The sequence below is a fragment of the Xenopus tropicalis genome, chromosome 3, assembly GCF_000004195.4.
Source record: "Xenopus tropicalis strain Nigerian chromosome 3, UCB_Xtro_10.0, whole genome shotgun sequence".
Taxonomy (NCBI): domain Eukaryota; kingdom Metazoa; phylum Chordata; class Amphibia; order Anura; family Pipidae; genus Xenopus; species Xenopus tropicalis.
This window is the reverse complement of record NC_030679.2, coordinates 75,187,595-75,193,594: the sequence shown is the minus strand read 5'-3', so window position 1 is coordinate 75,193,594 and position 6,000 is coordinate 75,187,595.

Below are 6,000 nucleotides of genomic sequence, written 5' to 3'. Positions count from 1 at the left end.
CCACAGACATTTTAATAGGTAGTTGAAAAGAAAATGTACCAATAAAACAAAAGCTGCATACTGGTGGCAACATATTTTTCAAACTCATTCATGCGTAAAGAACAAAAAGAACAAGGTAGAAAAAGTAGATATTAGCTGATAATTACACATCCACTAAAAAAAGCTAATTCAAAACCAGTGCTACAGATAATATCCAGGCATGGATCGAATGTTCTCAGTTGAAAAACCTACTTCTAAGTTCCAAACTATCTTTGGAGACAAAAGCTATTTGTTGGGAGAATTTTTTTTACAGCCAAACAGCTGCATGCAAGCCTAACATCATTATGTGCACTGGAAAGCATCTGTTGGAGTTGTGTAAAAGTCATTGCTGTTTAATTCTTTGGAGCAACAAATCGTGCTTCTATAGCGCATGGGCAAGTCTAGGTTTGGCAAATGACAGGAGAACAGTAATGGCAACTGTAAAGGTTGAGGGAAATGGTTTGCGGCTGTTTTTCAGGTCTATGGTCCCTAGTTGCAGTTTAAGCAAACCTTAAAGGAATGGTTGGGTGTAAAAATGAAATAGATAGACTGTGCAAAATTAAAAAATGTTTTCAGTACAGTTAGTTAGCCAAAAAATCTATAAAGGCTGAAGTAAAAGGATGTCTAACATAATAGCCAGAACTCTACTTCCTCTTTTGCAGCTCTCTAAACTCTTACCAGTCAGTAACCAATCAGTGACTCATATGGGACATAATTATTCAGCTAGTTTGCTTTTCAATCTAACCTGTGTGCTCAGAATAAAAGCACATCATATCAATACATATATGTATTATATCACTGTTTTATGTGAGCCAGCCATTGAGAAAGTTCTATGACTAGGTGTGATCTGCAGAATGCATAGGTTGATTCCCTTAGCTAACTGTATGTTCATGCTGTAGGCTCTACTAATCAATCACACAGGATCTGGAAATTGAGTTTTAACCTTTGTGCTATATGGATGACCAGTTGTCTCCATGCATGCCAGTGGTAGAGACTGAAGACTGGATTAGCTATCAAGACAGACCCCTGATGGCTAGCATGGTCCCAAGCAATTCAGTCAGCAAGACTGATTTTATTTATTATGGTTAGCACATAAGATACAATACAAAATCAACATTTATACTGACATTTCAAGTGGGCATATAAGATGTAAACAAGTATATTAGTAGTGTTCTATACAAAGGGATTTCAATTCAATATTCTAAATATATTTAACATCATATGTGAAATTTGCATTCTGCACCAGAGACTGTATTAATTCAGATTTAGATGTTGCAGAATATATGCACCATCATTACTATCATTACAGAAATGCTTAATGTTGCCTGTTTTGTTCTGGCGAAGAGTTTAAACAGACAACACCAATTTCTGGAGTGGTAATTTTTTAAAAGCAACCAGTATGGTAACCTTATAAAGCCTTTTGTGTGCAATACTCCGTTTATGAGCTCTACCCCATAACCTTCTAATAATCTATAGGTAGACTGCAATCTACTATGTACACCATTCAATTTGTACAGAATGTTGTAAGGACAGTGTAAGCATGAGTGTTAAATTTTTGCACTCTCTGCAAAAAGGAAGCTATTATGTATTAAGAGGAAGTACACCCATGCCCTAATTTAGTGCTGTTCTAAATCACACTTATTTTGTGTTACTGTTTCTTAAGAAAAGCAATCGTAAGTGTTGCAAAAGATTGTTGGTAAATTGCTTGGTTACAGCAACCCTCCAGATTCCAGGCCACCTGAGAGATATTGATCAGTTTCAGAGCTGTATATACAAATATTGTGCAACATTTAAAAATTATACAGAAGAGCATTTGTGCTACAGAAACTGCCTTGGATCAACCAATGTTGTGTTTCAGTGCCAGTGTTATAGTGCAAGGGCATGACTGAATATCTGGCATCAATGCCCACTGCATCTCACTGCATATAATGTGTCTGGGGTGCTAGTACCCACTGCAACTCACTACATATAATGTGCCAGTTTTGTAAATATAGACTGCATCGCACAGCATATAATGTGCCTGGGGTGTCAGTACCCACTGCCTTTCTCATTATAAAACTACCTTATACACATTTAAGCTAACTTATCACAAACAGAAATGGAGGAGAACCCCTTACAGAAGTACGTGTATGAATACTTTAACATCCTAAGCATTTCAGAGTGAAAAAAGCACTCCCACCTGCACTTTTGCACAGTATCCCTGGAAGTCAGTGGGAACCGCAAGAGGTAGTTGGGAGGTTCCTTTTTTATGCCAGCAGCAAATCCATTAAGTTTCACATTAGCTTTAAGTCAGTCTATGTATCTTTAGCCTCCCTAAACAAAAGTTATCCTCTGCCTATGCTCATTTTCCAAGAGCTCTAGGACACAGACCACAATCACCCTACACAACTATGTTTCTGCAATACAGAACAATCCTAATTTTTTACTTTGCAGCCAGAATTGTATACTCAGCTTACAGGCTGGATACACTGACAACTTAATAGTTTGTTTAAAATTGTATGCAAAATTGAAAGTCTTTGGATATTAACAATTTCACAATATGTTATTAAGCAATATGATTATTGCAATCCAGGTTGGTAAAATACTGTTCAGGTAGAAACCCTATACTCTATAGCAGTGATCCCCATCCAGTGGCTCGGGGGCAACATGTTGCTCACCAACCCCTTGGATATTGCTCTCAGTGCCCCCAAACCAGGTAGTTATTTTTGAATTCCTGACTTGGGGGCAAGTTTAGATTGAATAAAAACAAGATTTACTGCCAAATAAAGCCCCCTGTAAGCTTATAGTGTGCATAGAGGCTGCCAAATAACCATTCACAGCCCTTATTTGGCTCCTCCATGAACTTATATGGTGCTTGTGTTGCTCTCCAAGTCTTTTTACATTTGACTATGACTCACGAGTAAGAAAGGTTGGGGACCCCTGCTCTATAGGATCGATAATTTTATAAAGTTCCTCCTCCCACAATTCCAGCAACCAAGGAAGTTTTTAAATGTAAGTCTTTCCATACTGCTCTGTGCAAGAAATAAAGTCTATTCAGTACACTGTACTCACAATGAATACATATGTATATATTACCATTATATTTAGTTGGTTAAGAGAAACAGATAAAAACATTGTTGGCAATATGCAGCAACATAGTAAGGTAATGATAAGGTAAAGGTAAGAGGCAAGTAACGATAGACAGGGGGCACCGGAGCCAAGAGCACATATCTGCAGCTGTTCCTAGTCATGTTTATTTTGAGCTGTGACCTACTTATTAACCAGCCTGGACTTTTAGTAATATAATTCACTATGTGAGCAAGAGCATGCTCCTGAACATGGCTAACAACAATTAATATAATGGCACTTTATAAATAAATGATAATAACAATGAACTGTTAGAGTTGGGTAATATACATACATAATATGGATCATATAAATCTGTACTAAGCAGGTTAGAAACAGACTTGTATGGATTAAAGACTCTAAAATAAAACCATTTTGTCAAGAAAAAATTGTGGAGGGTTGTTTCTATATAATGAACAGTATGCTGGTTGATTTACTAACTTTTAATACAATTCTCCAATGCTATTTTTTAAATAATGTAAGTATTTTTCAACTTTGTCTTTCACGTGCTTTGAGGTGGCATGAATCCTTATAACCCACTGGAACATTACTGTTTTGGTGAGAACCTTGCCTCAGCTGGAACTTTACAGGGGGTAGCAACAGGGGTGTAACTTGGAATTCTCAACCCCACCACCCAAAGGTCACAAACTGTATACCTCTGACAGTCCTTTCCCAAGTTGCACACTATTGATCCATATAAATGCACAAGCCAAGAGAGGTACATGGGGGGGGGGGGGGGGGGTGCTCTTTTTCCTCCAAAGCCACAGGCTCTGGTCCATAGCCACAGGCTCTGCCATAGTTACACCACTGAGAGCAACTTTAGAGATTTTGCCCTGTTGAAGTGCAGGACAAGTAAGGGGGTGCATGAAACACCCAATAACCTATAGCACAACTGTTCCAGCATTGTATTAAAATATTGGTTTAAAAAGTTGCAAAAATAAACATTGACTACACATGCTAAAACTGCACTGATCTAACAGATGTGTAGGCTTTGCATCCCAGGACTGACTCCTACACAATTTTTGAGTAACTTCAGTATATCACACTAGAGGTCTAGATAACTAAATGTGTGCAAAGTGTTTTTCCTTGCACTCTGCAAAATAACCAATGTACGTGTTTTTTGTGCACACACCCTTCAATATTGTGGGCAAAATAGTGCACCTGTGAGTGAATTATGCAAGGATGGCTCCTTACTTACCTAGCCTAGTCATGGCAGGTGTTAGATACAGGGCTTCCCTGTGAAGGAGCTCACTGCAGCACCAACACCAAAGCAGATGCAAACAGAAAATTGATGCAAGCTTCTTGGATACTTGCTTGCAAGTCCTCTAGGTGAAGGCACTATTGGGGGAATGTAATAAAAGTCATTAAAAGAAAAAAAAAAAAGGGCTTTATTCGCATTTCGCAATGTAATATTGTTTATTAGACTCTTATTGCATTGCAAATTTTAATTGCCCATTGCTGACTTTTTAATAAATGCTTGAAGGTGGCATAATCTTTTGAAACAAACAACAACTTTTTAATTAAAATGTTTTATTACATACACTGTGCGCAGTCGCAGACAATAACAATTGCAAACTTTCTTCCACTGTCGGCAGTGGTTGCTAAACAGTTTCCATGTTCGCAAAGCTCATATTAAATGCACACAAAGGCAAATCTGTTCTCACAGAGGCATACATTTTCGCATTTCGAATAATTTTTTCTATTGCCAACTTTTATTACATTCCTCCCTATATTTATTGTATTTTAATGTGCACAACACTACTTTCATTTATGTGCCCTCAGAGAAAGTGGTTCCCAAATTGCTCGGCCGGTTAGGAACACATTTGGTCAGAATTTATTTAGAACTTATTTTCTTTCCCTGATACCCCTCAGAGCCTATATGAAAAGTCAATTAGAGCTAAATTTTAGGCGAACATTTCCAGATTTTTTTATTTATAAAAATAAATTCCATGATAAAAGTATTTCTAAATAATCACCACTGGTCAGTTTTAATATTATGAAGCATAACCAAATGTCAGTGTAGCAGTGGAAGTAATACAAATCTAGGAAATAGTTTTTTTGTTTTTTTTTAGGATATTGTCCCCGTGGGCATGGCAGCTGCCATGCATGCCCCAAATGCATCAAATAATTACAGGTTAGACCCGACAGGGCTGCTAAGTTTGTACTGCCCAGAGAGACCTCTGCTAAACCTAAAATCCTAGTCAAGAGTATATCATATTGTATGTATAACTTTATATAGCATCAATTTTATATGCAGCGCTGTACATGTTTACAATACAAAATGTAAAACAAACATTTGTAAGAAATATAAGAGTAATATGAGAGAAATATAAGAGTAAGCTCTGACTTGTACAGCTTACAGTGTAAGCCCCTAGGTACAAAGGGCAGGGGTCCCTAACCTGTTATATGTAAGCCACATTCTAAAGGAAAAAGCATTGGGAAGCAACACAAGCATGAAAAAGTTCTAAAGGTGGCACATATAAGCTATGATTGACTATCTGAAAGCCCCTATGTAAACTAGCAGCCTACAGGAGTCTCTGGGAGCAACATTCAAGGGGTTGGTGAGCAACATGTTGCTCACAAGCTGTTGGTTGGGGGTTTGGGCATTGGCCCTTAAGTACCAAGACTGGGCCAGATATTGTTGTAGTACTTCAAAAGGTAGGATCTGAGTTTCTGTTTAATGAGGTTAAGAACGTGCTGCCTTAAATTCTTTTAGCATCCACTCCAGTATGAAAAGTAGGGATGCACCGAATCCAAGATTTGGTTCGGGATTTGGCCAAGATTCAGCCTTTTTCAGCAGGATTCGGCCAAATCCATGCCTCTAGCCGAACCACATCCAAATCTTTAAAGGAGACATTGGATAAATGGGAAAAACCC